Raw genomic sequence first — 15,000 nt, 5'->3', positions numbered from 1 at the left:
ATTCTGATTACCCAGAGCAACTTTCATAGCACGACAATTTTGCCTGATCGTGTACACGGAGACAGATTTGACGAGGGTTTCTGGTTATTCCGTGTCAACAAGAAAAAGCCGTCAATCCAGGGAGACAGGTGCAGCTCATGCCACGTTATGTTTGATACTGTTGATCCGCGGGTCACAGCCTTCTCTCCAGCGTCGAGGTAAACATACCTGTTGGGATAGGAGTATACCGATCGGTAAAAAAAGTAAGAACGTGTTCAATAACTCCGAACGTAATTAATTATAACCAAATACCGAGTTACAAAAATATACAAGAAACATTTATTCATACAAGCAAGATAACATGAAAACAGTTGTTGGTGTACACGAACAGGTGAAGATAAACTGCAAGTTTCATTGTGTGAAAATGTGTGTAACTGAATGTTGATAAAAGTTCAATTGTTACATGATAAGGGCTGTCCCCTGTTCATGTAAGTATAAAAATAGAGAGATTAGTTAAAATGAAAATAAGAGAAAGCAGAAATCGAACCCTGGACATAAGTTTTAAAGAACAATAGGTTTAAATGGAATGTCCAGTAAATTGTTAATTCGGATGAAATAAATAATAAATAAACTATTCAATTGTTAAAAGAATGTGGATAATAAAATATGAGTTAAATAAATTAGATATGTAGGTTAAATTCCTTTGTGGAAACAACACAAGGAAAATAGGTTATTGGGAAATCAATGTCGAAAACGTGCAAAGTCGCGCATGTTGAGACACGTGAATTTTGCTCACGTGGCCGGGATGCATGGAGTTCTCAATATAGCAGGTGGGAGTTAGTTGGTCGAGAGAGAGTCAGAGACAGTCAGAGACAGTCAGAGAGACAGTCAGGAGAGACAGTCAGACGTCTGAAGCGAGACGTCACTTCAGAAACTAAGATGTGAAACTTTGAGTTCTTAATGAGGAAATCCCGACCGGTCGTATTAAATAAATCCATCATGTGTTTTGGATAAAGCTCATCTTTATGTTTGTGATTTCTACAAAAAGGTAAATTGTATTGTTATTATATGTCTGTTATAAAATGTCATTACATACACATCTCTCTCTAAGATACAACATTATATGTAATAAGACAAGAACTCTCACTAAGACTCATATCATTACTAATAAGAACTCTCACAAGAAAAAGCATCACTTATAATAGTCTCTCTCTAAGACTCTTTAATGAAACAACTATATAACAACTCACAATTTGGTGTTCGTGAACCTTTTGCATCAGCGATGCAGAAACCGAACCTGGGGTCGATACCACGAAAAAAAAAAGAAAAAAAGAAACACAACGTTTTAAAGGGGTCCAACATAATTTAAAAAAATAAATAAATAATACCACGGAAAAAGAAAAAAATCACACGATCACAGAATTCGAAAAAGAAAAAGAAACACAACGTTTTAAAAGGGTCCAACATAATTAAAAAATAATAATAATAAATAAATAATACCACGGAAAAAGAAAAAAATTACACGATCACAGAAATGCGAAGAAAAAAAAATGAAAAAAAAAAATTTGAACATACACGCACACAGAGAACAAAAGATACAAGAAATATTAAAAAGAAAAAGAAGAAAAGGCCGATATGCCGTAAAAAGAAATTCGTAGTAATGAAAAAAATAGTAAACAAGTCACCAAACGTAATTCATTGATAAATGAATTGGCCTGTTAAAAAACACACACACACATACACGCGAATGCAGAGATTGTGTAATCTATTATTGTTTTGAAATTTGTAGAAGTGCCATTAGAAAATGTGTGTCAATATGAAATCGTTTGGACGAATTGTTGAATTTAATCTGTCAAAACAGGAATTTTTCAAAGGTCGCATGTACTTTCTGAGACAGGTGTAAATTGTTGGAAATGCATTTTGAGTTCATAGTGAACTTTTCGGCTTTTTTGTGTTCATTTATTTTGTTTTTGAAAAAAAAAAGAGAGGGACAATTGTTTTGGACAGACTGTTGAATTGTTGTTTGTTACAGATGATTTTTTTTGTTGTTGTTGAAAAAAAAAAGTTATAACTGTTGCAAAATGTTTAAATGTATTAAGGTATTATTATTTTTTTTTTTTTTGAAAATGTTTTTATGATGTTGAACAAATATTGTAAATTGTCTTATGTATGTAATGTTATGATTTTCACAGCAAGAATTCAAAGTTATTCGTAAATATACATTAGATTAAAATGATCTAGTAGAAAATAAGTTAAGACGTATGGTTGGCTTACAGATTCAGTTAGAATTTTAGAAGGGGGACAAGAATTAAAATTACGTAAACGGGTATTTGGAGAGTTTTTAGATGTGATATGCCATAAGAAAGGTGTTTTGTTTTAGCATTTGGTTTTGTTGTTTTTTTTTAGAGATCCTAAAAATTTTTCTCCAAGAAAAGTGACTTGGTAGGGATTGATAAGCACAAGAAGTGCCCCTATACGAAAAATTTGGGAACCTGGTTAATTAAGTGCTTAAAATAAGCTGGTTGCACGTAAACGACTCCAAGCAAAGTAGTAAATAAGTCTTGGCTTAGTTTATAAACAGGCGTTGGAAAGAATACGAAAATTCTTAAGGGGACCAGTAAACCGATGAGAGGTAGTCCCGAGGCAATCACATATAGCTTAATGAAGTAAGAGACAGGCAAAAATATGCCGTAGATTACGTAAGAAAGATATAACCTTGTATTTTTTTTTTAGAGAAGCATGAATGTGGGATATATCTGCTGGATCTTGGAAGCCCTGGTGAGAGAAAAGAAAAATCACAAAAAAATCGGGCAATTAGATAGAATTTAGGCGCAATTAAGTTGTTGGTCGCAGGAAACGTGTTAGTTAGTTAGGGGTGATATTTCTAAATCCTCGTCGAAGTTTCAAGAATCCAAGCAAGGAAATCCGAGTGAATCCGTATGAGAGAAAAAAAGGTATATCTTAAACTTCTGAAGCCAACCACAAAGATTTAAGTATATGAGCTTTGGTATGTCCCGTATGAGATAGTTATAGAATAAAAAAAAAAAAAAACAAAGCCATACTTGATAAGACTAACCATGCGGAAAGAGAGATCAGAACACTTTTGAGACGAAGGAAGTCGTCCATTTCGAGAAAGGTGAAAACCTCTAGTCTGCGGCATATGGGTGGCTGGAAAATAGCTGATGTGTATCATAGGTAAATATCCTACACCCAAAGAGTAAATGCCACAAAGATCAGAAAGGTCCTGATCTTATAAAAAAATAAATAATTGTGAAGTCGGCCGTGAAGGGCTGACTGAAAGAGATTTTTTTTGTGTGTTTTTTTAGCCTGATCTTTCTAGCCGTGTGGTTGTGTAGATGTAAAAATAAAAAATGTACTAAAATTAGAAATGCATACATTTTTTTTTTTTGTGAAATATGGAAGGGAGGGATGTTACATGATAAGGGCTGTCCCCTGTTCATGTAAGTATAAAAATAGAGAGATTAGTTAAAATGAAAATAAGAGAAAGCAGAAATCGAACCCTGGACATAAGTTTTAAAGAACAATAGGTTTAAATGGAATGTCCAGTAAATTGTTAATTCGGATGAAATAAATAATAAATAAACTATTCAATTGTTAAAAGAATGTGGATAATAAAATATGAGTTAAATAAATTAGATATGTAGGTTAAATTCCTTTGTGGAAACAACACAAGGAAAATAGGTTATTGGGAAATCAATGTCGAAAACGTGCAAAGTCGCGCATGTTGAGACACGTGAATTTTGCTCACGTGGCCGGGATGCATGGAGTTCTCAATATAGCAGGTGGGAGTTAGTTGGTCGAGAGAGAGTCAGAGACAGTCAGAGACAGTCAGAGAGACAGTCAGGAGAGACAGTCAGACGTCTGAAGCGAGACGTCACTTCAGAAACTAAGATGTGAAACTTTGAGTTCTTAATGAGGAAATCCCGACCGGTCGTATTAAATAAATCCATCATGTGTTTTGGATAAAGCTCATCTTTGTGTTTGTGATTTCTACAAAAAGGTAAATTGTATTGTTATTATATGTCTGTTATAAAATGTCATTACATACACATCTCTCTCTAAGATACAACATCATATGTAATAAGACAAGAACTCTCACTAAGACTCATATCATTACTAATAAGAACTCTCACAAGAAAAAGCATCACTTATAATAGTCTCTCTCTAAGACTCTTTAATGAAACAACTATATAACACAATAGTATCGTTGGATTTTATGAATAATTGATTGTTCTTGGTAAGACATTATGTTCCATTGTTTTTAGTTGGCATTAAAGTTTGTGAAGGATCAATCGACTTACATCACAAGTCTCTTTGCTGCTCTCCGATATCATGCTTATGCAACGCGCAGGTTTATACATGTGCATTGCTTGGTGCCAAGCGAAAGAGAGAAAGAAGAGAAGGGAACGGAAGGCTATGTCAGAGGTCACAGGAAATGCATACGTATCAAAGTCATGTCATGTTTGCGCATGCCCCACTCCATGCGTGCGTGCCACTGCACACCGCTTTTCTTGTGTCTGTGTGTTTGATCTAGAAAAAGCGAATTTAAACGGCTCACTATATACCTATGCTGATAGAAAATTCCTGAAAAAGAACTCAATTTGATCGTCTGGTAGCAATGAAAATTCCTTCGCAGAAACAATAAGTAAAAAAAAAACTCCAGTCGTTGGTATTCTTTTTTATAAAAATTATATTAACAGAAACTTCAGGCCAAGATCAAAGTGTAGTATCTGTTCTGGTGCTACACTTCAATTTTTTGTTCTCGGTTAGTAGATGGGAAATCCTTCACGACTGAGACAATTATTATTTTTGTTTCTTCCCCAACATTAAAAACCGACCTTGGTGTCTAACTCTGCTCTTGTGGGGAGGCAAGTAAGTAGAAACTACAAAGTTCTAATAAAATACCACTCAGAGTTCACAGTTCAACAGGTGTCGCATCATCTGCAACCGAGGGCGCTTTCACCTTGAGAACGGTTATCCATAATTCCAAATTCAATTTACATGCATTGTAACCGTCGTTACAATTACGTGAATCTGATATTTTTTCCTTATTTTTTTTCTATGCATCACGAACAGTGAAAGCCTGTGTTGCAGTAATCTTGTCAGCAGTGGATTCTTTTTCGCATACAAACTATTCTTTGCTTTGTTTATGCAAAATACGATATGTGGCGAAAATGTTTTTCACTTTGCGAGTGAGAGATATTAAAAGCAGAATCTCGATTTAGACGCGCTCAGAGACGTTTTTGGAGACTGACCTCAAATGTACTCAACTGGCCTGGAATCTCAACTAACTGAAATCGCCCTTGAATAAGATTATATATCGGTAGATGAGTAGGGAGTGAAGACTGAAGCTTTCCCGAATCTCAACCGGTTAATCAGGGGTCGCGATGACATATACCCTCTCTTCTGTTTGGTTCTGTGCATATTCGCGTATCGAAGTAAATTTTCATCAAATTTGTTTCCAGGTCGGCTATCCTTGTAAATTAACATCCGGGTCAGATACTGCTTTCCAAGTTCAGCCAAAACAAACGTTAATACTATTCTCCTTAAACTAATTGTTTTCTTTCGTAAAATAATACCATTATTAAATATTATTATCAATCCCAAATCCGCCAAATGAAGTCATTTTTCTTTTCTTTTTTTTTTTAGGGTAGCCTCATCGCCCAAACAAATGGAGTCAGCAAAACAATCAAGAATTGCCCGGAACTGTTCACACAACCAAAGCTCCAACTTAGCTCTATTTTAACCGTTTAATTCGACCACCACAGACGGTTGAGCTACGTATATCAAAAAATTGAGTGGGCGAAGAAATGAATGGTTTATTAGCTGATTTTTTGGAAAATAAATGAAAATTAGCAAAATACTTTTAAAAAAGAGTAAGAGAAAAATATGCAAAGACTCAACGTTTGATTATTTGGGGGGGATATTTTTAGTCTTATTGATTGTTTTTGCAAATATATTTTGTGAAACATTTAAATAATATTGGGCGTAGTGCTATCAATTATCAATTGTCGAGTTTTTTTATATATAGTTTAACTATATACTATTAAAGAAGATAAATTTTGACATCGAAAATAAACTAAAATACATTTCTAAAATAAAATTTCTTAGTTCTAATTCAATGTTAAAAAAATATAAATTAGACAAAAGGGGGTAAATAAGAGGTTAGGGTAGAAAAAAACTCTCGGTCGACTCTTTTCAAAATGAACGTCGGCAACGGGTGGAGGGGGCAACGTCGTTTAAAACCGTGGTTAAAAGACCATAAATTACTAGGTTAGGAAAAAAATTAGTATGGGGGAAAGGAGAAAAGGGAACAATCTTAACGAACACCCATAAGTTCCAAATTATTGGTATGTTTCGTCTGTTTACACAGAGACGGTTGGCGTAAATTAACAGATACTACCTCGAGAATTTTTAAGTGGATTTCGAGTGTGCTCTGTGTAAGATAAAGTTCTATCCAGTGCAGATCTTGCACTGCAAAAAATGTTCACCGATTACCGACTTATGAGGTTGTACACGCCCGGATGTTTGCCCTTTTTTGTGCCTAAGTATATAATTTTGGACGCTAAAACTAGTGTAAAAAAAGAACCGGACTGAAAAATTGTAATTGAAACGTATTTAAATACAAATGAAAGAGAAAACCATAATGAGTTTTTAAAGTTTGTTTTTGTTTTTAGATACAATCTACGTCATTGGCAATGTCATTTTGTTGTTGTTGTTGTTGTTGTTGTTGTTGTTGTTATTATTATTATTATTATTATTATTATTATTATTATTATTATTATTATTATTATTCATTACTTGTCGTTATCCTATGAGAATATATACAATTTTAATTTTTGTTTTGTTTTCAAAGATAATATTGAACTTTAAAACCAACCAGAAAAAGGAATCGGAAAAATATATTTCCCAAAGAACGTATCTGAAATGTGAATGCTAATAAAGTCTGTAAAAAAAAAAAAAAAAAAAAAAAAAAAAAGCATCTATTCGCCGTCGCCATTCTGAATGCTTACGAATTTAGTACTGAAATGTTCATTAATTGAAAAATTTGACGAATTAACGGAATTAAAATGTGCAAACAATGAAGTCGCTGCAAAGTTAATGATCTACAGACAAAGAGAGTCTTTATTATTTTATTAGTGTTTATTACGTTATTAGTGTATATTAAGTTATTAGTGTTTATTATGTGATTAGTGCTTATTATGTTTATTAGTTTGCATTATGTTATTAGTGTTTATTATGTTCATTAGTGTTTATTATGTGTATTAGTGTTTATTATGCTACTAGTGTTTATTATATTATTAGTGTTTACTATGTTCATTAGTGTTTATTATGTGATTAGTGTTTATTATATTTATAAGTTTGTATTATGTTATTAGTGTTTATTATCTTTATTATATTATGTTTATTAGATTATAATTGTATTAGTGCTTATTATGTTTATTATGTTTAGTAGTGTTTATTAAGTTTATTATCTTTATTATGCTTATTAGTTTTCATTATCTAATAAGTGTTTATTATGTTTATTATTTTGATTAGAGTTTTTTATGTTTATTATGTTTATCATGTTTATTACATTTAATAGTGTTTATTATGTTTATTATGTTTATAAGTTTTTATTATGCTTATTATGTTTATAAGTTTTCATTATGTTTATTATGTTTATTATGTTTATAAGTTTTTATTATGCTTATTATGTTTATAAGTTTTCATTATGTTTATTATGTTTATAATGTTTATAAGTTTTTATTATACTTATTATGTTTATAAGTTTTCATTATGTTTATTATGTTTATTATGTTTATTATGTTTATAAGTTTTTATTATGCTTATTATGTTTATAAGTTTTCATTATGTTTATTATGTTTATTATGTTTATAAGTTTTTATTATGTTTTTATGTTTATCAGTGTTTATGTTTATTATGTTTATTATGTTCATTAGTTTTTATTATGGTGTTAGTTTTTATTATGTTTATTATGTTTATTAGTGCTTATTGTGTTAATTATGTTTATTGGTGTTTATTATGTTCATTATATTTATTATGTTTATTATTGTTTATTATGTTATTAGTGTTTATTACGTTATTAATGTATATTAGGTTTATTAGTGTTTATTATGTCATTAGTGCTTATTATCTTCATAATTTTGCATTATGTTATTAGTGTTTATTATTTTCATAAGTGTTTATTATGTTTATTAGTGTTTATTATGCTTATTAGTGTTTATTATGTTATTAGTGTTTATTTTGCTTATTAGTGTTTATCGTGTGATTAGTGTTTATTATGTGATTCGTAATTATTATGTTTAAAAGTTTGTATTATGTTATTAGTGTTTATTATGTTTATTATATTATGTTTATTATATCATTATTTTATTATGCTTATTATGTTTATTATGTTTTTATGTTCATTATGATTATTAGTGTTTATTATGTTTATTAGTGTTTATTACATTATTAATGTTTATTATGTTATTAGTGTTTATTATGTTAATAATATTTATTAGGGTTTATTATGTTATTAGTGTTTATTAAGTTTATTATGCTTATTAGTTTTCATTATCTAATAAATGTTTATTATGTTTATTATGTTAATTAGAGTTTATTATTTTTATTATGTTTATTATGCTTATACGTGTTTATTATGTTTATTAGTATTTATTTTGTGTATTATGTTTATTACATTTAATAGTGCTTATTATGTTTATTAGGGTTTATTATGTTATTAGTGTTTATTATGTTTATTATGTTATTGTTGTTTATTAAGTTTATTATGTTTATTATGTTTATTAAATTTAATAGTGTTTATTATGTTTATTATGTTTATTAGTGTTTATTATATCTATTATGTTTATTACTGTTTATTATGTTTATTCTGTTTATTAGTGTTTATTATGGTCATTTTGTTTATTTGTGTTTATTATGTTTATTATGTTTACTATGTTTATTATGTTTATTATATTTATTAGTGTTTATTATTTTTATTATGTTTATTTGTGTTTATTATGTTATTAGTGTTTATGAAGTTTATTATGTTTATTATGGTTATTAGCGTTTATTATGTTATTACTGTTTATTATGGTTATTAGTGTTTATTATGTTTTTTATGTTTATTAGTCTTTTTATGTTTATTATGTTTATTATGTTTATTATTATGATTAAGTTTATTAGTGTTTATTATGCTTGTTATATTTATTATGTTTATTAGTTTTTATTATGTTATTAGTGTTTATTATGTTTATTATTTTTATTAGTGTTTATTGTGTTAATTATTTTTATTAGTATTTATTATGTTTATTATGTTTATTATGTTTATTATGTTTGTTAGTGTTTATTATGTTATTAGTGTTTATCGCGTTATTAATGTATATTAGGTTTATTAGTGTTTATTATGTGATTAGTTCTTATTATGTTTATTATTTTGCATTATGTTATTAGTGTTTACTATGTTCATTAGTGTTTATTATGTGATTAGTGTTTATTATGTTTATAAGTTTGTATTATGTTATTAGTGTTTATTATGTTTATTATATTATGTTTATTATATTATTATTTTATTAGTGCTTATTATGTTTATTATATTATTATTTTATTAGTGCTTATTATGTTTATTATATTATTAGTGTTTATTATGTTTATTATGTTCATTAGTGTTTATTATGTTTATTGTTCTTATTAGTGTTTATTATGTTTGTTATATTTATTAGTGTTTAGTTTGTTTGTTATGCTTATTTGTATTTTTATGTTTATTATGTTTATTATGTTTATTATTTTTATTAAGTTTATCAGTGTTTATTATGCTTATTATATTTATTATGCTTATCAGTGTTTATTATGTTATTAGTGTTTATCATGTATACGGAAGAGGAAAACGAGGATAACCGGTTTAACAATTTAGTGAATCAATAAAAACAAGATTTTCATCTCATCTAAATAATAAAAACTTGTGTGCGTCTTCTTTACTAAATTCCAGATTCAAATTTAAATTTCAAAAATATGGCACGGAAAACATTATTAAGAATTGGATTCTACATCTTCTACTACTGATGATGATAATAAAGTAAAATCGGGATACACTTCTCCAAACTCTGATGAGGATCAAGAAAATCAAAGTGAAAAGAAAATTATCCCTTTTTAAGCATGTTTAATTAATTAGCTTCAAATAAGCTTATAGCAGAGGTTCTTAACCAGCGGTAAATTTACACCTAACGGGGTAAAATTATATAGTGGAGAGCAAATAATTGAAGTGCCAGATAATTAAAAAAATGATTATTTCTTTTCAAATTGTGTCATATCTAAGAAACGTACATACCTGGATCTATATAGCATTGACTTCGTTGTTGTGGATGGTTGTGCTTGGAAATTGTGCTTGGAAGTTCTTTGAAATGGGCCACTGAAACCTTCACTACTGAAACATCATCTGTAAGCTTCGCATTCTTTCCATGTATCAGATACATTTGAGGCAAAGAGAGCTAGGTTTAGGGCTGCAGGAACACTGCCAAAACTGAGCTTTGTATCTGACAAGAAAGCAATGCTTGTAGCTTCTTACAATGTAGTGTTGCGAATAGCAAATGCCAGAAAACGTCATGACGTTGCCGAGAAGTTGATTGAACCTTGTGCCTTTGACATGGTTGAACATATGTGGGGTTAAAGCAAAGCAGATGATTCAAGCCGTTCCCGTTTCTAATGACACAATCCACCGGCGTATTCGTGAAATGTCTCAAGGTATTTGTCGTAAATTAAACGAATCAAATTTAGCTTAGTAAAAATACATTAGCAACTTGATTAAACCTGTGATGCAGTAAAATTTTCACAACTTCTTGATTTTGTGCGTTACATATATGAAAAAGGACTAAAACAAATTGATTTATCTTTTGTCAATCTTTCCAGCAAATGACAAATATAGAAAATACAAGATTTCTTTGACAAGAACAATCAAACGTGGTACTTTGTTGGCTCAACCTGTACTAACGGAGCTCCAGCTATGATTTGAGTGAGATCAGACTTAATTGAACTCGTGAAGCAAAATGCCCCCCATGTAATAACAAGCGATTTTTTCTTCACAGACATGCATTAGCTGCAAAAACTCTTCCTGAAAACTATTTTGCAAAAAGTTGTTAGGGTTATGAACTTCATTCGATCCTGAAGGTTGAAGTACTGTTTGTTCAAAGTTTTTTATGTGATAGGATGGGCTCTGAGCATTCCATTTTTTACTGCATACTGATGTGTAGTGGCTTTCATGTGGATTTATTTTAAATCGTGTGTTTGAGCTTCGTACTTGGGTGAAAATTGCTTGTACATGACCGGAATTCAAAGCTGTGTGAAAATTTTGCTGATCCTAAGTTCATCGTCTGTTTGGGGTATCTGTCAGATATATTTACCCATTTTAACCAAGTTAACAAACAGCTCAAATGAACGTTAGTAACCATTGTTGAATCAAGTAAAAAAAAATGACAGCAATCTCGAAAAAGCTGGACTCATGTGGCCGGAGAGTTCACCAAAGCAACTTTGCAAATTTCCCAAATTTGGATGAGGTCATTAGTGAAAGTCTTAGAGTGTGACCTGGGATAAATCAAGACATCACAGACCATTTGAATATCTTCAAGTATCACCTCACTGACTACTATTCAAAACACATGATTCTAACAGAAAGATGGAATAAGTCCCTTTGCTACTAAACTGTCGGAAATAAAAGACAACAGTCAAGTAAAAGATGAACTTTTAGTAGCAAAAAAGACAAAATCCAAAAACCGCCTGAAAGCCAGTGATTATATGAGAGCAACATTGTCAGAAACGGCTCCTCGCACAAACAAATTGATTTACTCAATGACTCAATAATGTTCCCACTGATAATGTTTCAAGTGTTTCTGTTCATTTTTTTTTTTCATACAAATTAATTTCATAATTTTCTATTTAGAAAAAGTTTGATTTTCTTTATTTTTGTGATACGAAGGCATAATACTATTTTTAAACAAAACCTTATGTCCTAAATAATAAAGAGCTTTTTTGACCTTCTTGTTTTTCTGACACTTTATGATGACTATGAATTTTTTTTTTTTTTTTGTCTGGGAATAGAGGTAAATAGAGAAATACATAAAGCTGAGGGGTCAATAATGGGAGTAACGGTTGAGAATGACTGGTCTATAAAACAAATCCAAACTTAGAGCAGGCAGAAGCTTTGTTAAACCTGGAGACTGCAGCTACAAGTACAATAGAAATACAAGAAAAACAATCTAAACTCAAAAGGAGTAAACTCCCGATTCATAAGTGCACGAAAGAACTTGTAACTTCATCATTATTCACAAGAGGTGATAATCCATTTCAGTGATGAAAAAGACACAGGATATTTTACGACTGTTGACTTCAAAATATTTAAGTACACCACTTTCATCTGTTGATAATATATAGATTGTAATGCATATGGACATGCAGTGTCCTGAAAATGGAGCAACTCTAATGTTTCTACATCTTAAGAGTATTCAACTTTAATTATTGATGAGACTATGAGGAAGCAGGCAACAAGAATAGAAAAGGGAGTATAGCAGCAGCAGGTGCAGAGCAAAGGTAACCACCGCTGCATGCTCCAGTAGATGTAGAACTTCAGCTTATAGTTATTTACTTAAGAATCGGAATCTTTACTTTGTAGTCTGTATTTTTTTATTATTATTTTCGTGTCTGTTTATTTAATTATGTTTAATAATTGGACACTGTACTTGGTATTTTGTAATTTCATGTAAGAAAAAAGGCAAAAAGGCCATAATAGTAGCCAGGCTCTTAACAAATGCCAAGTTAAATCAGCAATTATTGTATTAACTATCTGATAAGTCACTGGCAGCAGCAGCAGCAGCAGCAGCAGCGACACTTCGCGGTTTGAGATTTTGAATATCTTTGGTTTGTAAACTCAGTGTTTTATTGGTGTTAGCAATCAACTTCTCTTTGGGTTTGCCCAATCAGAAGTTATCTCTGGCGAGTTGAACACGTGACGAAGTGCGTAACGGCTAAACCACTGAAGGACCCTCTCTCTCTCTCTCTCTCTCTCTCTCTCTCTCTCTCTCTCTCTCTCTCTCTCTCTCTCTCTCTCTCTCTCTCTCTCTCTCTCTCTCTCTGAATAATTGTAATAACTAGGGCTGCAGGAATCTCCAAACAATTGTTGAAAACCTTATCATTATACGCATTAACTAGTGACGTCATCATTTCATGTGTTTACTATAGTCTTGGGTCAATTTCTATGGAAGAGCATTTATGCAGAAATTAATGAATAAATAAAATATGCAATAAAAAAATGGATAAAAACAATATAAGACTTACCTTTTGTAAAACAAATAGTTTTTAATAGCGAACTACACAGACGATAAAATTAATGTTACTCTGTTCTGTTGATATATGTATCTAAAGATATTGCTGCTTACAGACCTCCGTACTTTTTTTGGAAAAAAAGGCGCAAATTTTGAATATCACATGCTGTCATTTTAAATAATCAAATCCAAACGAATATTTTTAGTCGATTTTGCTTTTGAAATTTTTATTAACTCAAGAGTCATATATTCTATTATATGAATATATTTTTTTATTATTGGAAAGCTTTTATATTAAAAAATCTGTTTAAACTTCATATCGTGTAATATTTGAAATTAATATCATTTTTTTTTTTTTGCTGCTGCTGCTGCTGCTCAAACAAATATATTACCGAGAAAAAAATTCTCAAGAAAAAGTTTTTTTTTAACATAATCATATTGATTTTATGTCCAATTTTATTTACAAATTTAAGATAAGTGAAAAGAAATAACGGGATTATATATATATATATATATATATATATATATATATATATATATATATATATATATATATATATATATATATACATATATATATATATATATATATACATATATATATATATATACATATATATTAATAATTTTATCTTTTCAGCTTTAAAAAATATTGAAATTTTTATCGACCTACATTCATTTTGTTTAATTTTCGTAACATGGAGGGTAGAATACCTAAAAAATATTTCCTCTAATATATTTAACGAAACCTACTTTTATTATATAAGTTTATTTAATAATGAATAAATATCGAAAATTTCAGGAAAATATGACAATTATTGATTTTTGTTAGATTTTTTAAAACAGTCTACGGCTTAAAAAACGTCACTACATAGGAACGTTGTTTTTAAAGCGTCGATAATGTAAACCCGATTTTTGTCTCGCATTTTCATTATTTCTGTATGCTGTAAACTTTTTTTTTAAATATTAGCAGTTTATTTGAAGCTTCTTGTTTTAAATGATAAAAAAAAAGTTAGGATGATAATATTTAATTAAATTACAGTTACATCGTGTTACATATAGTGTGTGGGGGGGGGTTAAACTGTGGCGCGCGTTTGAGGTACCTATAGGGCTGTGAAAAGAGAATATTCTTATCATTGTTTTGACTCTCAAGTATATATCTGACACAGTTGGACACAGTTAATCAATTGAGAACCACATCACTCTATCTAAAAACATATAAGATATTAACTGATAAATACCCGAGAGTCAAAATAATGAAAAGAATCCCTAGTAATAACTGAATAATAATTTTTTTAAAAAGTGATGATCAGGAAAGATAACTCAATAAAACATTACCAGAGTGGCTTCCCTTGTATAATACTTCTTTCTGTTAAAATGTTTTTTTTTTTTTTTTTTTTCCTTTCCGTTAACTAGGAGAAATAAAGCATATATATATATATATATATATATATATATATATATATATATATATATATATATATATATATATATATATATATGAGAATGAAGGAAATAATATTCCGACGAGATGATGAAGAGGCGAAAATGAAACAAAAGTTATATATATCAAGTTTACAATTTTTCGCAATAAGTATATTTTCAAATATTGTATTGGCATTATATTTTCTTCAATTCAATCACCTGAGTCTTGAAATAAAGATGAAACGTTGATGAACTAGGTGTATCAGAATTTTTGTAGGAA

The 15,000-nt window shown here is 29.7% G+C and overlaps 1 long non-coding RNA gene across 1 annotated transcript in view; it reads right to left on the bottom strand.

Annotated features, from left to right (window-relative positions):
- LOC145294093 (uncharacterized) overlaps window positions 1-15,000 on the bottom strand; it is a 135,843-nt gene that overhangs the window by 95 nt on the left and 120,748 nt on the right. Inside the window, exon 2 of the long non-coding RNA XR_013869819.1 lies at window positions 1-207. This exon is cut by the window's left edge and continues 95 nt beyond it. This is a non-coding gene — a long non-coding RNA (uncharacterized LOC145294093). The remainder of the gene's footprint in view (window positions 208-15,000) is intronic.

The sequence above is a fragment of the Euprymna scolopes genome, chromosome 15, assembly GCF_053919585.1.
Source record: "Euprymna scolopes isolate OS-2025 chromosome 15, ASM5391958v1, whole genome shotgun sequence".
In the NCBI taxonomy this organism is placed as follows: domain Eukaryota; kingdom Metazoa; phylum Mollusca; class Cephalopoda; order Sepiida; family Sepiolidae; genus Euprymna; species Euprymna scolopes.
This window is presented reverse-complemented; position numbering and strand designations above follow the sequence as displayed.